The 27,606-nt window shown below is 37.8% G+C and overlaps 2 long non-coding RNA genes across 2 annotated transcripts in view; one reads left to right on the top strand and one right to left on the bottom strand.

The window, feature by feature from the left end:
• Positions 1–27,606, bottom strand: part of LOC135313076 (uncharacterized) — a 140,702-nt gene that overhangs the window by 51,014 nt on the left and 62,082 nt on the right. The window contains exon 4 of the long non-coding RNA XR_010372670.1: positions 9,314–9,381. This is a non-coding gene — a long non-coding RNA (uncharacterized LOC135313076). The remainder of the gene's footprint in view (positions 1–9,313; positions 9,382–27,606) is intronic.
• LOC135313075 (uncharacterized) lies at positions 17,095–22,923 on the top strand. The gene is made up of 4 exons (XR_010372669.1): positions 17,095–17,251; positions 17,400–17,485; positions 19,687–19,762; positions 21,280–22,923. It is a non-coding gene; the product is annotated as an uncharacterized LOC135313075 (long non-coding RNA).

Raw genomic sequence — 27,606 nt, 5'->3', positions numbered from 1 at the left:
TTAGAGATAATTTAATGAAATATTTATTACTGACTGCAAGATATGGCTTTTGCATTTTCCCAAATGAGGCTCTTTCGAAAGGTGTATTGATTAAACCATGTGCATTATCATACTCATGTTCATAGCAAACTCAAAAGGCTTATCAAAGTTTTTATATAATTATAAAGCCCCTACATATTTTTATAGTTATGATACAGTTGAATATGCTTTATTTACAAATGTGAAGCTTTAATGCCTTGCATGCAAAAAATGTCACCAAGGAAAGGAAAATATACTAATGCATACTGACAACATTTACAATAGAGCTTAGTTTAGTACCAATAAAGCATTTGGTAAGCAGTATTTTATGTGTACTTTCTGTTATATTGACTCAGTTGCTGGTGCAACTGCATCTTATTTTAACAAAGCTCCTGTTCACTTTCCTACGATTCACACAGACTGTTTTCCACCACAGACAGAGCCAGCTTCTGACACTCTTTCTACTTTCATACTTTCAAACAGGGGAGGATTTGCTGAGGACGTGAGGTCACAATTGTATTAACAACTTCATCGCTGCAGTATCTGAGCATCACGCCAGGTGAATGTATCTAACGCTTACAGGACCTTCATGCTGCTCTTCAGCATTTAAATGTGGCTTACTGAGACACAGTAAGCCAAATAAATGCCTCTTTCAGATTTGCATTGCTGCTACGCATTTATGCTTTAGGAATAATATCAATAGATTTAGTGGAATCCATACATTTTTTGGTACATAATGCAAAAAACTCCTCTGTGTTTAACATGGAGAACCTCAAAAAGTGGTATAAGCTGAATTATGTTCAGAATAGGTTCTCGTTAAACTAATGAAATAGAAAGTTTTATCAACAAGAATTTGTCTAAAACTTTGCCTCGCTTCAGGTCCAACGTGCCTGACTTTGGTGTGCAGGTCAGGGCATTCATCCCCTTACGATTACAGCTCACTCTTCTGTACAAACAGGTGAGAGTAGAGGTTTTTTCCCAACCCAGAGTACGATGATGCCTATCTGCTAGGCAGCACACTGGTGACTAAGACACCTTGCTTTATGACCAGCTCATGACCTGCAAACTAGCTGTGACATGATTTGAGGGAGAGGGGAGCCCTGGGATTGCTAATTTATTTATATCAAACATAGGTCAAAACCTAAACCCTCCTTCTTTAGGCAGACAGGCTATAGATGTGCAATTACTTTTGCTTGCTCCTTCTGGTAAGTTTTTCTGCATTCTGATTAGGCAGCCCAACATGCCAAGTTTCTGGAATGAAGTTTTGGATCCAGGTATCTGAAGTCTAAAGAAGTCCTACTTAACGGCTCTTCAGTTCTTCTTTTTAGATCTGGGTGCCTAAATATCCTACTTTTTTTTGTACTTAGCAAAGAACACAGTGAAAATGTGAAGTGAACTTGGAGATATAGGTTGTGCTTCCTGGCTCTCAGCCTTGTCTTTAACACGTGGTCATTTTCTTGGTTTTACACTGAACTCTGACAATCTCACCGCTTTGAGTGGGGGATTTTTTTTTTTTTTTTTTTTTTTTGTGATGAACTATGGTATGGCACAATTAAGGTTAGTATAATCAAGTACTTGCTGGCAAAATGAAGAACAGTTTGTGGCCTGGTTTTATAAACAGCCACAAAGGGAGGTCTCAGGTTAGAACACTGTTGTTGATCTAAAATAAAATTATTCCATTAACAAAGCATTAAATAAAAATAACTTATGTTTCAACAAATTATCTTCCTGAATAAATCAGCAATAACTGACAATAATGTTGGCCTGGGAATCTTTCAGAGTAAATCCCTCAAGAAATATCACCAAGAACTGCTATTTCTTCTTGTGAATAGCAAAAAAAATTAGGACATTTCAAGGGCCAGTAAAGATGCAGTGTTTTAAACACTTTCACCCATAACACAGCACTATGAATTCCCTACTGTTGCTTGCACTTAAAGTGATATGTAATCTGCTGATGGGTATGAATCGTATGAATCCATACTCTTTCACTGTATTAGCACTTTTTGTATTGTCATGCTAATTATCCTAAAATCTGATGATACTGGCCACTGAGCAGACATAGAATCTGTGTGTAAGAGAGTACATAGAGAAAGACAGAACTGGAGACAACAGGCTTCTCCTGGGCTCAGCCTGACACGCAGCAGGGACGTTGAGGAAGGTGGGGGAGACATGCAGATGTTTATGCAAAATCTTCATGGAGCTCCTCTAAAGTGGGAAAGCAGCGCAGAAAAACCGCGACAGTGCTTATCTGAAAACTTGGCAAGTAGATGACAAACGAGTGATAAAAAGAAAACTTGTCCTACACAGAAAAAGGGAAAACAAGTAGAACTAGGACATGAAGAGCTGAAGAACTTAAATCAACTTGTGTCTGAGGTGTCAAAAAACCAGACAAGGGCATTGGGAGAGATGGCAGAGGTTTGGAGGAGTGTAAACACAATCTAGCTGAAGGCTGGAGTTCATGCCTGTAGCAGAATTCTTCATGCATACTGCTGTGGCAAAAACACTTTGCCAAGACTGAAGAAAAGCCATGAGTGATGAGGTCCAGGAGACTTCAAATTTTGTGGATATCCTGGAGAGGAGATAACCTATGACACAGCTCTATGATATTTTGCAAGCAGACAAGAATGATCCATGCTGATTAGAGAACACTTCAGCAAACTGGACACAGAAATCCATGGGCCCTGATGGGATGCTCCCGTGAGTGCTGAGGGAGTTGATGTCATTGCAAAGGCACTTTTGATTATATTTGAATGATCAAGGTAACTGGGGGAGAGATGCTTGAGTACTGGAGGACTTCTATCTTCAAAAAGGGCAAGGAGGAGGACCCAGGGAAGTATAGGCTGGTCAGCCTCACCTCAATCCCTGGGAAGGTGATGGAGCAACTAGTACTGGAAAACATTTCTAGTCACATGAAGGACAAGGAAGTCATCAGGAGCAGTCAGCATGGATTCACCAAGGGGAAGTCATGCTTGACCAACCTGATAAACTTCTGTGATGAAATGACTGGCTTGGTAGATGAGGGCAGAGGAGTGGATATTGTCTTCTAGACTTCAGTAAGGCTTTTTTGACATTCTGTCCCATAACGTCCTCACACAATAGCCCTGCTTGAGCAGAGGGGGTGGACAAGATCACCTCCAGAGGCACCTTTCAACCTCAACCGTTCTATGAGTCTGTGAAGTCAAAAGATTTTAATGAAGGACAGGGTATATCATTTGAGGCATAGCACTACGCATCTTCTGAGGCATGGCCACCTTTGATTCAGATAAAAGTGAAAACACAGCTACCTGAAAAATACTGCATAGGTTACACAAAAAAAAAAAAGAGATTAAATATAAACTTAGCCTCAGAAATCTACCACACATGCATCTACACTTGAAAAATATCATTTGCCAGCATAAGAAAGTATAATAAATGTAATTTTTGTAAACCAAAGGCATTTTTATTAATTTGTTTTTCTTCTTTTTCTAGCATATTTAGAAGTGTGTTCCTTGAAAAGATTACCAAAATCAAACTGAATTCATTACATTCTGAAAGGTATATGGAACAATATAATGATTAAATGCAACCTCAGTACTAATTACTTCCTAAATACATTCTGCTTCATACCATGTTTCATCAGGTTTGAAAGGCTTTAGCCTAGAACACTGAATGCCATTTGTAAAGGTGAAATTTTAATTTTATCCATTTGTAAGTTTGTTTATCCAGCCTACACTCACAATTGTGCTAATTAATACACCAAGGCAAAAAAATGGTTTTTGTGTCCCACACAAATGTCTGAGCTAATGAAAAAGTTTCTCAGCACCAACAAGAACAAAAAGTTCTATTAATTTTCTTCTACAATATTTAAAATCCTTTTAAAAAATATTCAGCTCTAACAAAAAGTATCATTTTAATTATTTTGCTGAAGTTGTACGGTATTTCTAAATAGCCCAAAAGTTCCAACAAATTATAATAATTACATATATACTTGCATCTTAACCTTTTTGCCTACATTTCTGCTACTTCTTGGCATTTCAGGGCATTAATCATCAAATTTTGTCATTGAAAACATCTGTCATTCTTTGTTGTTTGTTCCTCTCATGTTGTTACCCCACTCTCTATAATCTTGAATGACTTCTAATGAGCTCCAATACAGGATCAAAATCTGCATTCATTTACAGAATGTAATTTTATTAGATTTCTACTGCACAGTGAATGACTGCAGAGCAATGATACTAGGTTAGAGATGAAACTCTACTTGGGTTTGTAAAACAGTCATTGGCTTTTGGTTCTTTGTTCAGAGGAATATTAATCCAAGATTCCTCACAAAGATGAGAGTAAGAGAAGACTATTTAAATTTGTGAAGTATCATTGTATGATGGAACTGAAACATAGATTTATAATTTAATTGTGTTAATAGCTGGGTTTAATGATCTGTATCTGTGTGTTGCTGATCTTCAAACTCCCAACCTCTCTGCTATTTCTTAGGTGCAAACAGTGTCTTCTGAAGGCTGTGTTTCATAGATAACACACTATCTATGCTATCCTATGTGCCATGAGATTACACTTTACGTAAAACTTCCACTTAGCTGTAAAGGGTTAACAGTTGTTTAATAAACGTTATATGGCACAGAGCCCAGCAGGTGAACAGCAGTGACTCTGAGTGCTAATATCATCTAGTGCTGGATTCCTAACAATTTATAATACCTATTCATGTCCATAACATGTTCACAGTAATTCTTTTACTAAGGCTCATTACCTATTGACCAACATTCTGCTTTTTTTCCAGACTTTGGATGTGGTAATCTAGGTGTAGCCATCTGTTTTCTCTCTTCTGAAATATGCTCCCATCTGGATACTTCTTGCTTCTTGTGCTGGAGATGTTTCATTTAATTTCTTAGGTATCATTTCCTTCTCTTCTGGTGTTTCTCACTGCATAAGGCTGACACAGCTGGCAGAAGACTCTTGAGCAGCATTTGGCTTGGAATATTTGTCAAATTCATATAGGCTGGTTCCTGGGTTTATGTTAGTGCAGCAGTATCAGTCAGTACTGACTGAACAGACCAGACAACAAGAACAATTCAGCTTCCTGACATTTACACGAAAATTAGTAGGCAATGTGGCAAAACAGAAGTATCTACCTATTAACTCTCAGCTAGTGGGAATAAGCAAGAGCAAGAGGCTCAGAAAGAGCCACAGCACTGGTTCCACCATCATATTCTTACTGGTAGAACGTGCAGAGGCATGCATAAGGAGATTACAAGATTCAGAGGAAAAGTTACAGTTCAGAGTTATTACCTCTAAGACATGATAAGTCCTGGGGTTACTCATAGATTTTCCTGGTTAAATGTGACCTCTTTCACAGGTCCATGTTTAAAATTAGAATCTACTCCTAAATACCCTGTATTTGTTCTTGTACACCTAGTATTTTAACCTTTGACTTAATTCAGATGTGGTTTGATGTGGATGAACAAATGGGATCTCTGATCACAGCCCAATCTACTTCATTGTATTTGTAAATTCCTTTGCCACCCACTTATTGACAGAAGAATTACATCAGGATCAGGAGTTCGCTGCTAACTCCATCATCATCCAGGAGAATACTGCAAGCTGTTTCTTCTTTTATCCCATGGTACCCTCAGGCTGGAAGGATGACACAGCATCACATGTCTCTTTTAAGTGGTGACAGTGTAATCCCATAGCAAGACAATATTCCATCACTCAGATTTTCAGAACAGTATCAGTGGAACTGCTGCCTTCCCACAGACAAGCATCCCAGGGGAACCCCTCTAGATGACCAGCTAAACTGGTCATCACAGGACTGATTTAGTTCTTGGTTTTAGCCTCTTCCAAGCAAGGTAACAGCAAGACTAGCAGCTAAGGCAGAGACATTATTACCATCCATTTCCAAACTGAACAGTTGAGAGTTTCTGATGATCTGACCATCATCATTTAGTAAGAGCACCAAGGAGATGGCCCAATGTAATGCCCAGCACATAGCTAAGTAGCCTACCTAAGGCAAAGTCCTCAGGCACTTCAGGGCCACTGCTCAGTGCCATCTGAGGCAGCCCAGGCCTTTAGTCTTACTGTCCTTATCGTCAGTCAGTGCCTGTATCAACAGTACTCACTGCTGCTGGGTGACCAGCACCAAGACACTGGTTTTGGGCCATAGTCATACATTAGTATTCCTGTTGTAATTCTCAGACAATGGCATGGCTGTGCTTGAGAAAGCTGAGCAGACCTTCCATAACCTTCAGCACAGAAGTGATGAGTTATCACACATTGGGCTAATGTAGCAAGGGATAACCTTTTCTAGTCAGGGCCATCCTGTCCCAGAGCAGAAATTTGCCCACAGGCACTGCTATTGCCTGTTGTTGTTGACACATACTGGTCTTATTTAGTTTATGAGGTTTTCTTTGCAATTAACAGCTCTGAGAGAGATTGTCTTTTTTTTTTCCCTTGGTATGTCTGCATGTGACCTCCTTAGGAACCCAATCTGCTCACAGAGTGGATATTTCCAGACAGCTTTCTTCCCTTCCTAGTCTTCTGCCAGTACTGTTTTCCACAGATGGGTCCCTTTACAGCTTTACATTCCTAATTGCTGCTGGAGTTAATTTCTTCCCTGCTATACAGGGCTTATAGACCCATCATTCCACAAAATGGTAATTTTGCTCTAGACTGTATTAATCTACTTTGCTTATGAAGATGTCAAGATCTATAACATTTATTCTTTTTCTCTCTTTTACTAGACCAATTATTATGTCAAAGAAGAAAATCAAAAGGATTTTTCAAGAACAAGTCAATGCTGGCTTTTACTTTTTTCCAGATATTTGTAGGTTGCTTAATGATTTAAATATATTTTAAGTTAACAAAACAAAGAAGTTTGGTTCATAATTTCCAAAGACCCCTAACACTCCCTCCATCTCACCCCCGAAATCAGAGAGAAGTTCTACACTGCAGCTGCTGTAGTTTTCTAGGATCTCACGTATTCTCCACTAGCTACCTAAAATAATCACTAGAGATTTTGGCAAGTTCCTTAAGTATTCCAGAGTGAATTTCATCAGGCACTGCTAACTTGAAGTCATGTTATCTAAATATTCTTTCCCTTTTGGAGACTATGTTTCCTCCTGATGGAAATAATCACACTAATCTGCAGGTAACAATTATCCTCTTTTTAATGTACGCAGACAGAGGCAAACAAATCATTAAATACTACAGGCTTTCTTCTGCATTTCACTTTTCATTCTCTTTCCTTATTAACTAATGGGGCATTCCCCTTATACTTGTATAGACTTCTTTCCTCTCTTTCACATTTCTTAATAGCTGTAATCTATACATTCCCTACTTCCACAGGCAAGCCCCTTATATTCATCCCTTAGTTATATATCATTGTTTATTTAGTGGTTTTATTACTGATCCAGCTGCAGATATCATAGCGCATATTTAGATATTGTTTTCAGCTTAACAGAAAGATGAATTCCTTAACAATATAAGCAAAAGCTTCAAATCTGCCCTTAGACCACATTGCCTTCTACTGCTACACCAGATCTTTGTGTGTTACTATCCTCCAGGGAAAGGGCCCATACTGACAATTACTAGATAAACACCTCCTTCTTTATCTACACTGAAATAGTTTATCTTTGTAAATTGTTTGATATGGTTGATTTTCTTTTATATATTGGTTCATTTGATAATTACCCTGCATTCCTGAGCTGCTATCTGATCTCCCTTAATATTTATTCCCTAAAGATCCTGCACAATAATTCCCAAATAACTAATACATTCTATTGTCCTTATTCCTTGTCCTTCCTTCCTTGTAAAGACTGAGGTGTTTCTAAGAGATGTTTTTGGATAAAGAGAAAATTAAGAAACTTTCATCCCTGCTTATAAAGATACATCAGATACCCAGTACTAAAGCACAATATGTTATCCTTCAGACACTTATAGCACTTGGTTTTCTAGAGGAAAAAAAAGCACAGTGGTGCAGTAAATGTTTGTTGTAGAGACCTATGTAGCAGTGTAAGTATTCTAATGATACCTTCAAACCATTGGAGACCAACTTCTAATAAACAGGAATTTTCCACCTTTCTACAGGATCCTTCAAGAATCTATCCGTTACTGTCTTTGAAGACCATTACCCCTTTAGGATGCAACACAAAAGACCAAAATTAAATTCCTTGCCTCAAAGCTTACTCAAATCTCTGAAAATTTTAACAAAATAATACCTTAATCTCACATTTTACTCTAAGAAATAGCTTGGAACAGTTGTTTGTGGGTTTGTTTTAGTGCAGTCTACAACTTCCACAGGCATCGCAGATTTTTGGTTTTTGTTTAATGGCAAATTTTGGCAGATATTTCTTTTAAGAAAAGTTTGAAAATTGTTTGCTGTTATAGGATCAAGTGATGTTCCTTAACAGAAACAGATCTTTATGATTAACAAATGTATCTGTGATGGTCTTAACATAGTAAAAGACATCTTGTGAGAACTGTGTGCTTTCAGGTACATCTATCTAAAACAATTCCTGCACTGTAGCAGTTGAAAACTTCGATAATTAGAAGTACATCTTGTTTTGGCACAGCATCAATGAATGCTTTTTGTTGGCTATAGAACAATTTTATCAGCCTTGGTAGTGGAAGTTGTTGCATTGCCTTGATTAGTGCTACTGAAGGTACCTTTGAGGAAAACAGAAGTAATTTGGTGCTGATTGGATTTTGAGTGGAACTACAGATGGAACTTTTTTCAGCATAAATACCATTCCTTTCTAACTTTCTTTCCTTTGTTGTCACATAAAACTAAGCCACAGTTGGGGTGAGCAAAGGACTTAAGACTAGTTTGTTAAGACTTCAGAGTGTCTTTTGTTGGAGCTATTTAAATTATGAAAATTTCAAAGGTGACACTAGTGCAATAATCTCCTTAGGACTGCCTAGAAAAATAATTCGGTTTCTTTATCAGTATTTTTTTATGGCAAGACCTGTACTCTGGTCAACAGCTTCAGCAACAAATAATCAGAATCACAGTCTGTAGGTGCTTTAGGTACTAAAACTGTTATGTTAATTGGCATCTTTACCAGTAATACTCTTGAGAACATCTGAAGTAAGCTTTGGTAACATTACTTCCAGCACAGACACAGATGACTGAAGACATGAACATACCACCTTAGTTTAAAAAATATTCCAAACCCTTGATGGTGTGCAGCCTACAGGTACCTTTTTTGTTCACGTGGCAAAATACAGTACAGTAAGCCCCAGGAAATAGACTTCTCTGGGATGGTTTCAAAAAAGCCTCAAGACAGATCTGCTTTTAGCTTTCACTCACTTGAACTGAAAGGGTAAAACAGAAGGTATATCAATCCTCTTCAGGTAGACCATGCAGACCATGCTAGCCTACAAAGGGAAGAATGAGAAAGTAAAACAAAAAGCAAACACAAATCTACTAACATGTTAAAGCCATAAATATTTAAGAAAACTATCTCTCTGCTTTCTTTTTTATATTATTTGTTTCTGTTCAAAAAGCTCTTTACTATTTTGGACCTTCTCAAGCAAGAAGACCCCCAGAACACATCAGTATTTAAACTGATTATGCAGCTTTACTGGGTGCATTAAGCTGTATCTTCTCTCATGGACCCATCAAGCTGGCAGAGGAGTATGTCAGGATAGTAGGTTAGCTATTATTCCGGATGAACTAACATATTACATGACTCATAAAATGCTTCTGAAGCAAAAATAAAAAGAATCATAAATGTGTGGTCAATATTATAGCATGTATCTGGATTTATTTGTGTGCAGAAACATTTTCTGCTCCAAGAATTTGGTCCTATAATGTGCATGATACTGTAGTCATAATCCACCAATAGGTTGGTGCTGGAAACTCCAGCTGGTTTCAACATCAGTTCACCTCTATTAAAGTGCAGGACTGTGCTTGTTCCAGAACCTCATTGGGTCAAGACCTTCGTTTTAAGGAAGAAAACACGGAGGAATAAAGATAACATGACCATGTAAACTGTCACTTTAAAGTCTCATTCCTGACTCTCCTGATTCAGACTTTACTGAATCTATCTGGCAGCTAGCTTTTGCTGAGCTGACCACTATAACTGGAACAAACCAGGCTCTTGGCTGTGCCTACGCGGCTGCGGGGAGCTGGCCACGAGGTGCTGGGTGTGCAGCGTGCACTGGCGGCACGCAGGGCTGTGCGGCTGGGTACCCGGGCAGAGCCCGCCCAGCACCGTTCACCGAGCCTCTCATTCACACTGACATTCCTCTGAAAAGCTGTCTGGTTGTGTTTTGGACAGTTGCTGCTTTTGTAAGAGGTTAGCAGACGGTAGGATTGGTCCTGACTATAACCCTAGCTGAAGTATTTCCATACTTATGGTTAAATATATATATGAATGCCTTTTTTGACAGGGTAATAAAGCTCTATACATTCTAGGACTAAGCCCCAATCCCAGGATATTAGCTTTCAAACACATTTTGCACATCCTGAAGAATCCAATAATAATATGCTAGGCTAGTGACACTAGATATATATCATTCATTATTTCTGTTTCAACCTTATTTCATAAAAACACTTTTATGAAACTCATCCTTCTAACCCCACAAGTCTCATTTAATGTCTTCACTGTTGTGAAACAGAAAAAAAATTGGTTTATGATCTGAAGAAAAGTTTTATAAATAGTTTTATAAAAGTTGTACAGGGATATTTCTTAACAAATTTGCTTCTACAGGTCCACTGAAATGAATCAAGTATGCAGATTCTTGCTAATGATTTCAATGAGCATAGTTATAACTATTCAGTATAAAGAGAATGGAGTAGCTTCTTGACTTCACCCTATTAAAGTTACATCTTTATCTAGCACTTATGACTGTAATAAAGCCCTAATTTAATTTAATTGGCAGTGCTGGTAGGATGCCTTCATAGTGTGATTCTTCAAGGCGCAAACAAAGCATTTTTAAAATGTTTTTTTTAATTTTCTTGTTAAAGATTCATAGCCCTTCAGACCAATGCACATGAAGTTTTGATATCAAAAGTAGCAGTAGACTTAGTCTTTATGTTTTAATTCCATTCTAACCAGTCCCCAAAAACTACATGAGAGCCAGTTTCCTACATGATAACTATAAAACAGTTAACAGAATTTATTTTTTTTTTAAGTAAATGCACCACTGAAGAGCCTACAGCTATATACATTACATGCACTGTGAAGAAATGACTTCTGTGTTCTCTAAGCCCAGAGAAACATGGGCTAATTAATTAACCATGTAAGCTAATAAACATAGCGCCTCCACAGGTTGTTAAGATGAGAAACACACACCATTCACAGACCATTTTTTGTATATATATAAAATTAAGATCAGCTCAAAAACTGCATGAAAGAGGATTTTTTACAGGAAAATTAAATTAGTTCATTGTTCCATGTACAATAACTAATGATCATCCATAGAGGTGACAATATTTTACAGAAAACAGTCTTAATTTCAGTACTAGGGTAAATAATTTCCTAGAAAAATACATCTATGTTTCAAAAATGTATCAAATCAAAAATCACTTTCTGTCAAACAGGTCATTCATATATTTTGAAGAGGAAATATTTCCACTGTATCTGTTTGGGAAACGTAATAAATTGTTCGGCATGTTTGTAAAACAATTTTTGTGGGTTTCATTCTAATGTATTTTCACAAAGAACATCATAGTTTGCTTTGTAAATAGTGTAATATGAAATGCATAAACCCCTAAAAGTATAAAACATCAGAATAGCTTTTTGTGTTGTTGTTTTTCTTAAAGAGCATGTTTTCTAGTTAAATGGTACATTTATAAGCGAGTGAACATTTTAGCCATCTTAATCCATTTGCATTCTGTCGAGATAAGTTATCAGTAGTTCAGTAATTGAATTTCTTTCTAACTCATACGGAGCCTGCCTGCAGGGGACACATTAACTGCTAGGCCCAAAATTACATAAACTTCACAACGTTCTGCTAGAAATCAAATAACAGAAAGCCAAAACAAACACACACACCCCCCAGAGCTTTGAAACAACTGAATTTTAAAGTGTTTTCAGGGTGGGGGAGGGGTGCGAGTGGCAAGTTTATTCTCGAGATTCAACTTGCCCAGTTTACCAAATTGTGCTAGAAGTTGCTTAAAATCTGTATTAGTATCAGTATAGACATGATGCTGATGGTATTCTAAATCAGAGGTAATTACTCTGTAGACCAGCACAACACAACTACTTTAATGGAGTGATAGGTCTGGAATACCACCCTTTCAGCTATGGTTAGCTTACCTAATGGCCAATAAAAGTGAGTTATGGAACATCTTGAGTGAGGAATGGATATATAAAAGGATAGGTACCAACACAGACACAGTTCCACAGAAAATGCAGATTTCTACAGTACTACAGCCTAAGGCCACTATCTCTTAAGTGTAGAGATGTAAAACAGCTCAGACAGATAACATAAATTATAACCAAAAGTCATGGCTTAACCCCAGCCAGCAGCTAAGCACCACACAGCTGTAGTGAACAGTGTTTACATGTCTCTCACCAGTACGATTGCATCAGTTAATGCTATTTGGGATCCTGCCTTTTGAGCAAACTGTCAGTGGAATTGTAAAAGAAATATGAATCCAGCTCCTCCTCTTCTCCTCCCCCCCACACCCACACCCGGGACTCTGACAGCAGCACACTGTACCAAGCAGAAACCGTAATGTTAATGTGCCCCACAAAAGCAACTCCTGTCGGCTTAATTGTGTGATCATCACTTAACCTTGCACTACAAGTGACTACAACTGACTTTATTCCTCCAGTGATGGCAATTCAACTTGTTTTACCCTGGGCACAAGATGTTTCTGCTGCTGATTTCAAACCCATGATAATATATATGAAAGGCTGTTTTCTGTGAAGGTGATCAAATGCAGATGGCACCCAACAGTTTACAGAGCTCACTTGGACCCACACTGTAATCGGGCAGGTAACTCCTAGTGGCTTATTGGTGGTATTTCCATTGCTTTTAAGATTTAGTGACAAAACACCACATTTAGGTTCACCAACCAATTTAGGTTCAACCCAGTGACTACTGGGAAAATTTAGAAGCTACATTAATGAAAGTGTTCTCCAGTCTGAAGAGTCAGAAGAGAAAGGAGAGGGGTTATTTCCTGTCTTTGATAGCTCCTTTAAACCCACTGAGCAGCAGGAAGAAGGATTGGAGAGACTGTGACCTCAACACATCTCCCAGGTGAAATTGGACTGGACTTGATCACTACTTTCACAGCAATAAAATTTATTGTTTCCAGTAGAACAAAGAAGCTGTGCTTAAATATATGGTATTGTCAGCATTTAAATGGTAAGGATCAGAGATGTGATACATCACCCTAGGATCACATCGTGACCACCTGTCAACTTCAGCTTTTCTCATTAGCAGTTGTCTATTGAGAAATACCGGACTCCCACTCCTACTATTTTCTGAAAATCCCTGGCTGAGGTATCTGGAAGTCATTGTCAGCCAGTGCTGCTGGTGAATAGCACTGTGATGCAGCGTGCACATCCATGCATCAGCTGCAAAAGGGCTTAGGGATTTAGAGCCACAGATCTTTTAATAAAAGCTTCTTTCTCCCTACTTCCCCTGCCATCCCAAGCACTTTTGACATACATAACAAAAGCTAGTTTCTTTATCTCATGTAACAAAAGTATGAAAAAGCTACGGCTTTGCAAGAGCCCTACTGTATGACACCTGTTTATATTTTACCCCAGTAAATATTTGCAAGTGGGAATGTGAGTGATCCCATTCTTTACTTTCTTCTAAAAAAAACAGGTGGTAAGCACGGATTCTTTACATGTCAAATACTGGCTTTCCTAAAGGGTTGCTGCTGCTCATCTTTGCAACATCTCCAAATAATATTATTCAGTGGACAAGTCACAGATTCAGCGAGAATAAACTGCAAAGGAAAGCACAGAGGATATGAAAAGCTCCAACAGTAATGAACATAATGCATTTAAGGAAAATGCTTTAGAAACTTCAAGTGTGTGGTTCCTGTGAACATCTTTCCTAAAATATAAATCTCTGTTGTTTTCCCACTTCTGTTGAAAAACAGAGCAGGAGCACACTGAACCTCAAGTTTCTAAGACAACAGTGTTATCTGTCCCTGAATCTAGACTGAAAACAAATGCTTCTCTAGAATGGTATTTCCACAGCCTCTACAGAGGTTTATGGTTTAATTTCTCCAGCTCACTGTAACCCAAACTAAACAGTACATTAAGCAATGGAAGATGAAAGGTACCCTTTAAAGTAGCAAAGGTTGTATAAAAGCCTCAGTACTAATCATTATAGCAGCAGAAATGTGAGATAAATGTGAGTTGGTGTAAGGGATAGAGAAGCCTACAGAGATACAACAAATCAGTAAACGAAATTAAAGCTGTTAACTAGATATTGATGACCTGGTTTGTCAGTTATTGTTGAAGGATTGTGGGTGAAGAATCACTGAGGAAGTTGCTATATCTGAGAATGAGAAAATTAAGCTTGTGGGTTTTCATTGTCAGTGATACAAATTTAGCTGCTTACAACTGATAAATTACCCTGATTTGTTCTTTATATTTTCCTTAGTGGCAAAGTCCATAATTCAAACTGATTCATTTTAATGAATGGATTCTACATGACTACAAAGGACCCTAATTTTTTTAGACTGATGGCCTCAGCATTACTCATTATACTTGTTTGTTCAGTGTGGCTTTGTTTTTCACATCACTTGAATTACCATTCACTTAGATTGCTGCTAGAGTTAATCTACTGCATCTAGCAGGTTACAGATCCACTGAAATAATTACTCATCTATTTCTAGCCTTGCTATTTTCTTCTGAATTCCTTTTAAAAAAGAGATTGGGGTGGGGGAGAGAGAGAGAGAGATTGTAATTTCAGGTCAGTTGTTTAGTCTGAATAAAGTTGGAGACCAAGTGATCTGGATCAAGATAATAGTGACTGGAATATCAATACTGATTTTCTTCTTGTTTACATTGACAAAACCAATAAAGACTGTGCAAAACTGGCAAGACAAAAGCCTGAAAATCTTAATTTTAGAGAGGATTTGAGAATATTTCTAGGGAAGTTAAAGGACAGGGACCGACCTAAGGAGCAATGGGAACCAGGCATAACATCATGCTGGGTGGGAAACTATTAATATGACATATGTCTATACAGTACACATACAGCCTTTGTGGTTTGATGCTTAGTAAAGCCAGGGATTCTCAGCAGTGTGGTGGGTCACCCAAAACAGAACACAGCTTTGCAAGAAGTTATATAGAAAGGTCTCTCTGATTTAAAATAGCTGCATAATTCTATGCTGGACATTAAACAGAACAACACATTGGGAAAATTATGCAACTGGCAGGCTTTAGCTTTGAAGGCATTAATGAATTATTGGAAAAGGATACAAGGAAAAAGCAAAGCACTGATCTTATCAATACATAAGGTCTCAGTGAGGAAAACTAAGACAATATGAAAGACTTATTTTGTGCAGATCTTGAAAATGGGCTCTTCCAAATTTAAATTCTCAAAAACATGCCATAGAATTTGCCTGTATAGTCTTCAGTGATGACAGAGGAAAGGAAGATATATGGAAAAAAAAACAACAGGCAGTGAATGCTTTCACAGTGTAACTAGCAACAGCAAAATTAGATTAATTAATTTCATCATCTATGAAGACTCTGTAAAGAGCACTACATATTTCATAACAACATAAACAGGCATAATTGGATATTTACATCCAAGTTCACCAACCAGCATAGCCATACTTTCATTAGTTCAACACATGAGTAATGTCCAAAATTATCATACTGTCAGAATCTAGGGAGACTTAATTATGGTTAGGATTAATACCCTGTAAGAGCAACAGTATGTGTATGTGTTTCTATAAGTTCTGTTATATTACAGAACAGAGGGAAATAGGCAAACCAAAGACAGAATATAGAATTTCTGAGAAATTCAAAATCTAACCAGAAATAATGGTAATTAGAAATAGATTTGAAAGCATAGAAGATTCTCCTTCAGTGCTTAGAGAGAAAGTTAATACCAGCCGGAGATGATCAGACACATGGCAAAGGTGAGGTAATCTCAATAACTCAGAATATAAACAACTACACGTTTGTTAGATTGTGGGAAAACAATTACAAGTCAACTTTCAGAAGGACAGTGCACCTTCCACACCAAGCCTTTTGACAGAGAACAAAATTGTGAAGAAATCTAAAACCCTATCTCAACACTCGGGATCTGAAAAGCAGATACTGACAATTCTTTTCAGGAAATTATTAAAAGAGGGAGAAATAAACAGAGTCAAAATATTTTTACAAATGTCTTTCACCAATTTAGAGCTTCAGAAAAATTCCCGAAGTCACGATAGGAGGAAGTCCTACAGCTGTTTTTGAGAAAAGGGGAGAAAAGTGACATGTAACCATAGTGAAGTGTCCATCTCATTATATTCGACAAAGTTTCAACCTTCCACCTTTTAAAGACTTACTCCTTGCTCAGTTAGTTTGGGAGAATATCAGTTGGATTCCATGCAGAAAGCCTACCTGGAATCAAGTGTTTTCAGTTCCACAATTATCTGGTAGAAGATGGGAAGATAATGTGAAACATGTTTTCTCAAGAGTTTAAAAAAATAATCTTATGATAACAGGTCATAAAATGGTCTCCAGGTTGAAGTGACATAATTTTAAATCATACTAAATTACTAGGAACATCTGTACGTCAATACAGAATGAAATATCTTCCACTTCCTCTTTAAGTAATTTTGGATTAAGAACAGCGTCTGTGCTTTTCTTACTATACCTTCGCATAGATACAGAGAACTATTGAGAGCAGCTTGTTAAGCAGTTTAAATACTACAGAGTCTTGATTTCTGGTAACTATTTGATAAGAAAGCAAGGAACTGATATAAATCCATTTTTACTTACTTTGTAAGGTGCCCTGGTTTTAGTTGGGAGTTAATTTTCTTCCTACTAGCTGGTATAGTGCTGTGTTTTGGATTCAGTATGAGAATAATGTGACAACAGTGATGGTTTAGTTATTGCTAAGTAGTGCTTACACCAGTCAAGGACTTTTCCAGCCTCCCATGCTCTGCTGGGTGCACAAGAAGCTGGGAGGGGAGGGGGCAGAGCCAGGACAGCTGATCCAAACTGGTCAAAGGGATATTCCATGCCATATGAAATAATGCTCAGGATATAAACAGGGGGGAGTTGGCCTGGGGAAGCAGTGATCATTGCCTGGGGACTGGTGGCCGGTGAGTGGCTGCATCATTGTTTTTCCTGGCTTTTATTTCTCTCTCTTATTTTCATTTTCATTACTATAATTATTATTAATTATATTTTATGTCAATTATTAAACTGTTCTTCTCTCAACCCATGCATTTTCTTACTCTCACTCTACAGATTCTCTCCCCCATTCCATAGGGGAGGAGAGAGGGTGAGCAAGCAGCTGTGTGGTGCTTGGTTGCTGACTGGGGCTAAACCACAATGTAAGTAAAAGCTACTTTCTCTGAAGATTATTTTTTATCTGCAACACCTGAGAAAATCTAACTTCAGTTACAAAATATCATTCTGGTTTATGCTGGCATGAGAATGTGGAAATAATTACAACAGAAGAAAAGCACCTGAAATGGTCATGAAAATGAAATATTAAGAATTTTGTAGCAAAAAGGAATTACATGTGGACAAGTGAGGCATGTTATAAACACAAGTGAGAAAAATTCAGTAGGATAGGCATGTACTTAAGATACTAGACAGATAAGGGAAAGACACATTTTATACAGAACATGACCTAAGAGCTCTGAATATGAACTGGTGTAAAGAACAGTGAAAATCATATTAAAATAAATTAATGTAAATTAGCCCCAGTGTTTTCTGTTAAGATTATCAACCCACATCTGTTACAAAATGACAGACAGTCCTTTAGATAACCACATTACACCTTCATTAAGACATCTCCTAGTCATTAAAACAAAACAATTTCACTGAAAAATGCTGAAAGTAAACTAAAAATAATATATTCCAGTGTCAAAAAAAAACAACCCATATTGTAACCAAGGGAAGAACCTTTACAAGGTTCTTTCTTTGTAAGTAACGCTTCCATTATTGGACAGATATTAAAAGCGTGTAGTCAAGGTGGTAGTATACACATACACATCTAAGAAATCATTTCTATGTCAAGTGAACTACCAGCGACCCTAAAACAACAAAGAGAGTAGAGTGAACAATTGCAGAATGATAGCAGAAGCCTTGGAAGCACAAAGCACAAGCACAGGTTGAAACCAGAGGGGCCAGGGCAATGAACACAGACGGCCGCTTACTGATCAGTCTGAACGCAACCTGGGAAGCCATTGGTTTTAGAAAACAGAAGCAATGCCCATGGCTTAATTGTGCCAACGAAGTCATTAGCAGGCTTTCAGAAGGGTCTGTATCCTGAACAGCGGTGAGGGAAAACAGGAATCTCCAGCTGAAGGGGACTTCATGGTTTGAAGAATGGTGAGGGAAATCAGGAACTTTCTCTTAAATTCTTTATCAGCCACTCTCCAGGGATCACATACCTTAATCACATCTAGAACTGTGTATCAGTCTATCAAGACTGACCATAACTGATCATCTGTACAAGTCTGCAACAAAACCCACCGCTTGTGCCGGCTCCATACTTCAGAATCGGGTATCCAGGGCAGATCACTCTGCTAATCTGTACCGTACTGCTACATATGCAAACAGTGTCTTATTATCATCAAAGAGAATTGCATTTTCACATGTGGTCTAAAGTCTTTCTGATTGTGTTTGACTTGTCTGGTCACCTGCCTTTGAGGACTGGCTGATGCAACAGTCAGGCTGTAATTTTTCTTTCTATTTTCCAGATGCTACCTTTCAGTACTCCAATAAATGGAAGGTAGTGCAAGATTGAAAAGTCCAACCTGTTATTTCACTGGAAATAAGAAATTACTCTATAACACTGTTTGGTAAAAATTGTATTAAGACAATATAGGAGTAGTTTCCAACACTAATGCTGAAGTGTGTATTGTATTATAAGCTCAACTGTACCTTCTCCTTAAAACTCTCATTAAAAAGGTTATTTCTACTTCAGATATTGCCTCCTTGAACTGTGACAGCAAAATTTATTTCACCCGCTTTTAAAGTGATTTGGAAAAGCTATTTTTGATACAGAGGCCTCAAGAAAAGGTGCTGCTCATCTTGTTCAAAATTTCCTCTAAAACTTTCTAACCTGGTGAATCTCAAAAGCAGCTTATCTTAGTAACTGGAAACAAAGGTTATTTGAAAAATGTGTTGACGTTTAGCATACAGGGCCATTCTTCAAAGGAAGGAAAGTTTGTATAAGAAGACATTTACTAGTAAACCAGAAACACCAGAATAAAGTATCACACACCCATATAGCATATCAGTATTTGAACTTCCAAATTCAAAGCAAAAAGGCGATGTGTGCAAAGCAATGCCTCAGCTCTCACTGTGAGCTACGTCTAATCCCTCTGGCATTTTAGAAAGCTGATTTATTTGATTACCTAGATTACATATATGTTTTGCACCAGGAGATGCCGGTTCATTATGATCCTATTAAGAAAGGCACTCAGACCCTGTAGTAAAGTATCCCTTAAAATGCCATTTATTGGAGCTAAAGCTATAAAGGAAAAGAAGATAGTATAGACAATCCTATATCCGTTCACAGGCTGGAAACCCTGAGCTGGGCAGCACTGAACAGATGTCCAACAAAAGCATGGCATGCTGTGCAGATCCCATCCACGGTAAGGCAACCTCATTTTGGTCTTTTGAGCTCTTACAGGATTTTAAGAGAAAAATGTTCCAGTTGTCATTTCTACTGTCAAACAAAAAGAATTTCACATGATAACTTGTTGCTGCACTTTTAGATAAAGACACGCAGGTGGCGTAATCACCAGCACTGGGTGAGACCTGCCTACAGACTAAGTTTATCCTGAGGCCAAGAGATACTCACAGCACAACACTGGCTTGGGGGCCACGCTGTGCATGCAGTGCTGCTACACAAGCTCATTGTTATGGAGATCACTAACTCCTCGATGCACAATGGTCTCCCAGTCAGGATTACAGCAACACAAATTATTAATTTTGAATGTAAATAGAAAGGAGGAACAACCTTTTTGAACACGTGGTCTTCACTGACTTGACCAAAGCTGGACAACTAGTCTTTGAAAAGTCCAAGCCTAGAAAAGCAGTTCCTTGATTTCCATTTTACAAGAATATAGCAGAACTAAAAGGTTTTGCACTTATTTGAGCATCAGAGTTGTTTGACATTTAACTTGAGTAAAACAGTATGTTCACAGGTGTGTAAAAATCCACACAAATCTTTGTCCTAAAAAGCAAGCTTTAGAGTGCTTAGATTATCATTTTTATCACATTACCTTACTTGAGTTGATTCATGCAGGAGCACAGACTATAGTCTGGGCAGGTACCAGCAGAATATTCCTCTTTCCATTTATTTCACTACTATCTGATAATTTTAAAAAAATTACTCATAGAAGCAATTTTACTAAAACTTTGTATTTACTTCACAAAAAAAATAATTTTCAGGCTTTTTTTGTGATATGTTATCTACTTGGGAAGGTGGGGGTTTTGTGGTTCTGGTTTGGTTTTCTCAGTTTGTTAAGTCACAAAATACTGAATAATTTTCTATACCTTAGCATGGCTCAAATTATTGACTTAAAAGAGGTACTCTTTAGCTGTGCAACACTGACATGAAAAGTGTCATCTTGATTTTCTTGCTGAAACATATTTGTGGTAGAGAGACTTTACACAGCTCTACAGTTTATGAATTACTGCAGTGTTTCCATGGATACTTCTCTTCTCAATACAGGCACAAGTAGTATCATTAAAGTTAAAGTTGAAATTCCCCAAGAATATCACAACTAGACGTTTTCATACTCCGACACCCCCATGATTAAATTTGAATAAGCTACTTGAAATGGAAAGGAAGTTTCCAGAATGTTAAATTAAAGCAGATTTTAAAAGCTACCCTTCTCCCCACCTCTGAAACAGAAAACCTTGCTTTAGCTTATGGTCTGTAGAAATCTTTAAATCATGGTCCTAATGAGGAAAGGCGATTCACTAAGGTAGCACTGTGTTATTGCATCTCTGTGATTTTTTTTATCTACCTGCTAAATGTACTTTGTATTATTTGGCATTAGCTATGTAATTACATATATGCTGAGCAGTGGAGCTGAACATCTCCTTAGTTCAGAATAATTCTTTGCTGCTATAAAATTTTTTTCATCACTTCTCTCTAAAGCCGTCGGTGCTGCGAAGGAGCGCAGCCACAGACCTTTTAAGAAGAACATGACACAATCTGCTGATCTCTGACATGACAGAGCAGTTCTGACTGGCGCTGTTCAAGGTGGCCCTTCAAAGCTGTTGAGGCTATAAATATCTCTGACTCTCCTGTTTTCCTACTTCCCAATAAAAGTTTTTCATAAATAAGAAGGATGTCCCATGTATATAAGCGTGTGTAGGAAGGGGGTTGGTTTTGCTTTCCAGCTGCCAGTCCTGCACACCCATCCCACACTCAGAGTCCGCTAATTTTTACCTCTTCTAGTGCCTACAATTTGCAGCCCATGTTTTGCAGCCAGCCACATGTACACAAACCTTATATTGTTGTGGTGCCCAAATACTTTTGTTGTCAGCAGTGAGCTTTCATGGAGGAAAGAGTCTGGAGCACAGTAAAGAATTGTGACTGCACATTAATGCAACACTGAGCTGGCCTGGAAAATACGAAGCCTAACTGTTGCAGCTGAAGTGATGGGTGCTTAAGAGGATGATTAATAAAATGCTAGATAATAGACTAATGAGCAACATGTGTATTATCCGGCAGTGAATTAGCAAGGATCCACATAAAGACACCACTCATACTGTACAATGAGGATATGCATCGTGGAAATCATTATTTATATAGCATTTGAAGATGTCTCACATGAACTGAATGCCAAAGTGCTGCTAGCACTGGGAGCCTGAATATCTGTTTGACTTTTGGTTAAATCAATTAATAAGTCAATAAAAGCAAAAGAGCTTCATGACAGAAGACAAGCTTTAGGAAATAAATGGTACAATATGCAAAGGCCTGTTAAACTTAAATCGTTAAAGATGCATAGGCACAAGGAACCCATGGGCTCATTTCTCTGAGCTTGGTCTGCTGGAGAGCTGGACCTTACCAAATGTTCTTTTGCCACTGGTATGTAGTGTTTTGCTTTTGTTTACCATTATTGTCTGAATAAAGATGCCTACATAAAAATCCAGTCTTGAAGTGTAGTCCCTAAAATACCCAGGTATAATTATGAATTCGGAGAGATACAAGATCAGTTTAGTGTAATGCAACACATTCCAGAGGAAAACTGAGAATACTTTTCAAAAGCAAAGACAGGAAAATGTATTTTTGGGTGGGTTTTTTTTTTTCAGAATTTCATCTTTGGTTTTGTTTCTTTTTGTTCTCTTCCTTATCAACCTCGATAATGACTCCAAATCTCTGATTGGACTGACAACAATGCAAATATTTCTCTTCAGTGCTGACTTGACACATCAGCCTTTCAATTTGTTTTTTTCAAGTCTCTCTAAACTGAAAGCAGACTGGCTCCCTTTTCTCTGAGCATGAGGTAATGTTTTAGGAGCAATCTTCAAGCACTTATCCCTGCATATGCTAGGTCAGACATTCATCAAACTGCCTAGCTGTATTGACTTCCATAGCACCATACTGACCTACCTTAACCACATATACGGTCTCACTGCATCACTGGAGGTAAGTATATAAACTTCATTCTCCAAGGGGTCAGCTGAAGGTGCGATACTAAAAAATTTGTTTGATTTGTGCTCTTCCAGCATGCACATGACTGATGTTCTGCCTGATACTGCTGTGACCATAATCTTTAATTCCTAGTAGTACATCACCTCCCTAAAACTAACAGAACTTGCTAGCTTGACATGACAAGACACGGTCAAAGACTTGGCTCCAGCACCCTGGAATAAATAAGATCTAGCTGACTCATACACAGCATTTGAGAGAGGCAAGTGCCTTTTCCTTGAGAATGGTATCAGTGAAAAGAATCTAAGGGGAAAAAAACCCCAAACAATACCATGCTAACACTATTCTTCCCCTTTTAAATAATAGATTACAATCTTAATTATCTCTTTAGAAGTACTCCCAGTTCAACTGCCACGGTATTTTCTGCAGCTTTTAATACAATTTTAAATAGGTTTCTTTCTCTTCTGGGCTTTTTTAGCTTGCATTGTTACTTCATCACTTTTTGAAATCCTTTGTATCCTGGGCAAAAGTCTCATCAAGTACCTGTTGAACATCTCCTCCCTCCCAGAAATCAGAGTTGCAGCTGTTCTGTTCTCAGGTGTTTTCAATACTCCACAATTTATCAGTTATAAATGCAAAGAAAAGCTATTTTAAAATCAGTTAGTACAAAAAAAGGACTTGCTACACAACCAGAAGCTCTGACAACATGTCTTTCTCTCTCAGACTTGTTATTTTCTGAGAGAAAACCAAAACTTTGAAAAATCAGATTTGAAAAGAAGTAGTATAAGAAGCAGTTATAGATTAATTTCATATAAAATGACATTGCCATGCATTTGCTTTGTTAAGTTGTTGTATATACTTATGTCACCAGTTTCATGACTTAGTATCACGAGTTGAAGATGATTTCACCTGAGGATCCAGACTGACCCATTGTTTTTTACCCAAAGACATTATTTTTCTATATACTCCATCTCTTTGTGTGCATCTGTACATGAGAGCTGTTGAAGGTTCCATTTGTTGAGATTTACAAAATACAGAAAACTAGCTCTTCTCCTGCCCCACTGGTTGTTTTGCAACTGGCTTTAACAGACTGTCAGTCACAGGGAATAAGCCTTACAGTCAGGTGACTGTAAAAACCTACGTTTACCTATTCTTCCTTTTAACAAAGTGCAAACAGTATGTGATGCAACATAAAATTAAATCCCTCAGTAAATCAAACCACAAAATAGAGATTATATGACCTCCTGAAATGGAGGTAAATGAATAAACAACACTCAACAGCCTCACAGGTGGTAGAATTCTTCTGCTCCTTAACAAGTATCTTCCAGTCACTGCTAGGATTGCAGTGGATCATACAATCTTGCCTTTGGGTTGGTCCCACCCTGAGAATCCCCATTTCAACAGAAACAACCCATATGCAGCTCTCATGAACATACAGACAGATTTCAAAGCACCAAAGTGTTGAATGAGCACTACTATTTTCAGGGGATCCTGTGCAGATTTGTATCTTATGTAGATTTGAAGTACAATGTAGATTCAAGGGCCCTTAATAGGTCAAGAAAATCCCATCCTGCATACTCAAGGAAGACTTCCAGGAAGCCTTTCAACAGCTTCACTTGACCATGATACAAGTCTCCCCATCAGGGTTCATGCAAAACAGAGCAAGTCCCAATCTCAGCTCTAAGAAATTTACAGGAACTGTAATTAATAGCAATAATGTTTCCATGATTTTAGTAATTCAGAAAGGCTGAACTTACAATGTTTACTCCAGCTTTGTTATAATCATGACATCTGTAAATAATAATTAGGCACTGAGTTTAGAGCTGAATATTGCATCATATTTCTTTGTAACGATGTAATTATATTCTAATAGATATATTTTATTCAAATTGTGCTCTAATTTAAAAGATCTTTATACGTTTGTTAAAGTGATGATACCTGAACACAATCCTCTCCACTAAGCCACCAGTTGGTCTTATATAGGAGAGGTTTGAAAGCATCAAGTCATCTCAACTACAGACATTCCAAACCCAGATTTCTCTCCTTTTTCCAAACTTCATCTTAGAGGTCAGGCTTCTGCTTCAGCTAAATTGAATGTTTTTTCCACTGCTATCAGTAGCATCATTTTTCCAGACATTATCAATGGGTGCAAGAAAATGTTCCATATATACTTATTCCTTTAGACTATGATGTTTCCAAGGTAACTGTACCCAGGAGATTTACTAATAGCAAAAAGTGGACAATAATGTAACTTCTATTTTAAAATTACTTTTCTAAAGTGAAGAGGAATTGCATTCCCACAAAGTTTTTCCTTTGTAATTCTGTCAGTCTCTTTAACAAAATCAAAGAATTCAAGATTTAATGCTGAGCTTTATATATAATCATGTTGGCAACAGATAGAGAGGATGTATTGGGATGAATTGTATTACAGTGTTAAGCGTTAGCTCAAAAGAAAAAAATTGGGTAAAACTTAGTTATGTGTTATGGACAGTCAAAATGTTTCAGATAAAATAAGATCCAGAACAAACTTCTGTCCAACTGTCAAATCAAACCTGCACGTGGTTTTTTTAAATAAAATTTACTTTTTAATTGCTGTTAGAAACGGTTTTAAAATTCCTAGAGAATATTTCAGTAAAGCATCAAAAACCAAGCTGGAAAATAAAACATGATTTAGAACTCTACCACTCAGCCTTAAGAAAGTTTGTGTTAGACTGCCTCATGAGTGCTTAAGACCATCATGTTGGCCAAGATTTCCAGCAGGGTTAACTCTCCTCTGATACCTAAAGGCACATACAAATTAAACACCTGCAAATGCAATTACTTATGCAAACATTTACTCAATTGCTTTAGGGAAACATGACTTTTTATGCATACAACCACAGTACTCATACCGCAAGTCTTTAAATACAGCCTACTGCAAATTCTTAGATTTTGGTAAAATGACAAAGGTCCTCAGAATAGAGGATTTTGGGGGATCGGCGCTAGTAAGCAGCTTAAATTAATGGTACATAAAATGATCACTTTTTTTAGTGAAATACTAACAGAGAATTAAAATAGGCAAAGCATGCACTGCAAAATACATGTTTTTTAATAGCTTCTATGACAATGATTGACCACTTAAAAAAAATATAAGATAAGGAAAAAATTATTACCATCTGCAAAAGGAAGGCAGTAGAAATCCAACAGCTGAATCAATAGAAGTGCACTAGACTAAACTTTTTACACATATTATAATAAGGACTATGGGGACTAAATGAACTTTGGCAGAGGAAAGAAAATTATCTACTGGTCATTTATTTACTTGATTTGCCTGATACTCTGATGCACAATATTTAGGTATATGAAAACCATAATATTTTAGTTGCTAGATATTCACGCATTTGCTGTTTGAAATATCCATCTGAAGCTGGTAACAGAATAAACTGAATTCAGCTTTCAGTTTCAGCCAGAAACACAGCCTTAGATCTATAGGAGGTCTACGTACCTATCATGTAATAAGAAGATACATTATGTTGTTAAAGGAAATATTTAACAGTTAAGAAGATACTATGTTTTAGTTTTCCTCATTCCCTCCTCAGTCCGATCCACTGTTTTTTACTATGTTTGCCTAAAATACTACTTTCTGAAAGAGATCTTTATGGCAGGTGAATATGAACTAAGAACAGCGCCAGGCAGCCTGACGGTAAGCTGCAGCTCACACTTCATTGTCACACAGAGGAAAACAAACCACATTTTGGTGTCAGCCCTTGTCATATCTTTTACTGTGACAGGATGCTATGCTGACTCACTCGGCACTGTTGAATTAAGTGCAGTGCAGTAGGTCTGTAATTTAAATACAGAAACAAAATGCTGAGTCTGAGCCACTGTGCAAGCAGAATTGTTTTCAACTGAGATATTACAGTTAATAGTGTAAGCAGAAATTATAGTCAAGCTAGACATAAAATGATGCATTATAAAGCATTTCCTACAAAAGGAGCTGAAACACATATTGGTTTTGGCCCATAAAGATCCTTCTTGGTAGACTTGATTTTACTACTTTTGCCCTGACTTCCTGGAGTCTGACAAATATTTATGATCCAGGCCTTTCCAAGAGTAAGTGATAAAAGAAGCACAACAAATGTTCAAGAAAATGTTGCGGTATTACATTTCTGAACCATGGAGACTTTCAGTGTAAAAATCCTAAGAAAAAAATAAACAGCTCCTTTTCCAAGTGGCAACCTATCACAAGTGGAGTCCCCCAGGGATCAATATTGGGCCCAATGTTATTCAATATCTTTATAAGTGATCTGGATAACGGGATTCAGTGTAGCCTGGTGAAGTTTGCTGATGACACCAAACTGAGTGGGGAAATAGACACTCCAGACGGGAGAGCTGCTCTGCAGGGAGATCCGGACAGGCTGGAGGAGTGGGCCAGCAAGGACCTTATGAAGTTCAACAAGGACAAGTGTACGGTCTTGCACCTGGGAAAACATAATCCAGGAGTGCAGCACAGGCTGGGATCCACCTGGCTGGAGAGCAGCTCTGTGGAAAGGGACCTGGGGGTCCTGGGGGACAGAAAGCTCAACACGAGCAGACAGTGTGCTGCTGTAGCCGAGAAGGCCAACAGGATGTTGAAGGAGCTGGCTGACATCATTGCAAGGCCACTTTCCATAATCTTTGAGAAGTCGTGGAGAACAGTGGATGTCCCAGAGGACTGGAGGAAGGCAAATGTTACCCCTATCTACAAGAAAGGCTCAAGGGAGATCCAGGTAACTATAGGCCCATCAGCCTTACTTCAATCCCTGGGAAAGTTATGGAATGAATTCTCCTGGGGGCCATCATAAGTCA

This window comes from Phalacrocorax carbo, chromosome 4 (assembly GCF_963921805.1).
Source record: "Phalacrocorax carbo chromosome 4, bPhaCar2.1, whole genome shotgun sequence".
Classification (NCBI taxonomy): Eukaryota; Metazoa; Chordata; class Aves; order Suliformes; family Phalacrocoracidae; genus Phalacrocorax; species Phalacrocorax carbo.
Note: the sequence above shows the minus strand (reverse complement) of the source record. Positions and strands in the feature narration are given on the sequence as shown.